General features: G+C 42.5%; 1 protein-coding gene across 1 annotated transcript in view; it reads left to right on the top strand.

Moving 5' to 3' along the window:
* LOC143298109 (hydroxylysine kinase-like) overlaps nucleotides 1–2,500 on the top strand; it is a 19,137-nt gene that overhangs the window by 4,421 nt on the left and 12,216 nt on the right. The gene's annotated exons all lie outside the window — the stretch shown is intronic.

Here is a 2,500-nt window from a genome sequence, read left to right on the forward strand (position 1 = left end):
TGCTGCACACTGGACCTCGGTTTATCGTTTCATCCGAATGATTAGCGTCCAGACCACCACTCAAGGTCCAGTGGAAGGGGAGAAAATATTGGCGACTGTACCGTGATTCGAACCAGTGCGCTCAGATTCTCTCGCTTCCTTGGCGGACGCGTTACCTCTAGGCCATCACTCTACATATAGACCAAGACATTTCTACAAATTGAAGATATGAACAATCACACACACACACACACACACACACTCGTCTAATATCACTTACAGTGAAAAGACGTTAAACTAAAGAACGAACGAACGAACACACACACACAGCATATGATATGCTATACACACGCGCTATACACAGAGCGCACACACACACTTGCGCACACACATTGGCCAAAGACCCTTTGGCCAAAATGTCTTTGAAGAGCTTTTCAACAAAAGACCTGAGAGAAATGGAAGGGGTGTAAGTATAAAGGACAGAGGGTAAGTAAAATGGAAGAGAACCTCCAAAGTGGCGATAAGCCAATGTGGCAGTTTTGTATTGGGTGGGAATCAATGAAGTTGTCGTTAGAGTGGGGTAACGTGATCCTTTTTTTTTTTTTTTTTTTTTTTTTTAATGATTCTTAGTTGCAGCATTGTTCAAAATCACCTGAAGGTGTGACAACAAATCAGAAGGCAAACCAGCAAGTTGTGAAATGCAGCAGTCAATGAGACTTCGGATCAAGGAACAGACAAGCTGAGTGGTTGCTTCAATAGTCAGATGCGATCGAATGGTACGGATTTTTATCAGTTGGGTGTTTGCGATTCCATAAAAAAAAATGTCTGGAATGGTCGTGCATGAACAGAGCTGAATCAAAATATGTACCGATGTTTCTGACAGAATTTGAAAGTTGACGTCAGTATTGCAGACAGTCAAGGTGTGGTCTGAAATATATAACGAAGTGCAGACTTCGAACCTTTAAGTATGGCTTCTGTCTTGACGTCATTGCGTTTAAGCTTGTTCGTTAGCATCCGCTCTTGTGTGTGTGTGTGTGTGTGTTCTTCATCGTATCTGTCCTTATGCACGAACATTTTTTCTCTTTCTCCCCATTCCATAAAATATGTGTGTGCTATTGTAACTGATGTTGATTAGCAAGGACAAATTGGAAGAATACAAATGTTTAAAATCTTAATCCTAGAATTAAAAAAAAAAACGTTTTGAGTTCAGAGTTCTCTCTCGCTCTCTCTCTTTCACTTTCTCTCTCTAAACAGATAAGGGGAAGGAACTGAGGGAGGGAGGGAGGGGGAAAGCCGCACAATATGCCCTCAGAATGACTAACAGCCTAGGGCTGACACAGGGCGCTGACACTGCCCCACGTTTTGCTAACGGAGCCACAGAAAATCAATAAGGAAGGGCTGGGGGTGGGGTGGGGTTTGGGGGGGCAAAACTGTCCGTGACATTAACTCCGTGTGGGAAAAAACAGTGCCATGGGACTCTATGGAGTTATCGGAACATGATGATGATGATGATGATAACACGAAGAAGAAGAATACAATTGTGTAGTGCTTTCAAACGTTTTATAATTACAGGTCAGTCAAACACACACACACACACACACACACACACACACACACACACACACACACACACACACACACACACACACACACACACACACACACACACACACACACACACACACACACACACACACACACACACACACGGGTGCTTGAATTCAAGTCTAAAACCTCGTCATTTGACTCTCTCAGACTTTGGTCCGATTCGCAGACCAGTTCTGAGTTTAGCTTTCAGACTGTTATCAAATTCATTACGGACCAAGTATTGTTCTAATGTCAAGTGCATATGCTTTAGTAACCTGACAATTAAGCATATAATTTTTGACTGTAGCTTGATGAAGCCTTATGTACACGAAAGTGTGTCTTCACAAGTGACTGAGAACGTTGATGTTTTTGACTTTTTGCATTCATTATCAGTTGTTTCGCTTGTCAGATTAACGACTTCTCTTTCACAAAGTCCATTAAGTAATTTCCTGTAGTTGTATGTAGAATTTTATTTTCAAATTTCACCCTCATTTCACCCTCATTTGCCCAGTTTCCCCCAACCCTCCATTCATTCACATCTCCCACCCCTTCTAACCGATAATACTCAGATGTATTCATAAATACTTTAACAGAAATTTAATGTCTTCAGTCACCGATATGTGTGACGGGACATTAAATAAAATTCCTCGCACACACACACACACACACACACACACACACACACACACACAAAGCCACAAGCTCGTGTCTACAGGTTCTTCTTCTTCGTTCGTGGGCTGCAACTCGAGTACATGAGTTGGTTTTTATGTGTATGACCGTTTTAACCCCGCCATCTAGGCAGCCATACTCCGTTTTCGGGGGTGTGGATACTGGGTACGTTCATGTTTCTATAACCCACCGAACCCTGACATGGATTACAGGATCTTTAACGTGCGTATTTGATCTTCTGTTTGCGTATACACACGCAGGGGGT

This window comes from Babylonia areolata, chromosome 23 (genome assembly GCF_041734735.1).
Source record: "Babylonia areolata isolate BAREFJ2019XMU chromosome 23, ASM4173473v1, whole genome shotgun sequence".
Taxonomy (NCBI): domain Eukaryota; kingdom Metazoa; phylum Mollusca; class Gastropoda; order Neogastropoda; family Buccinidae; genus Babylonia; species Babylonia areolata.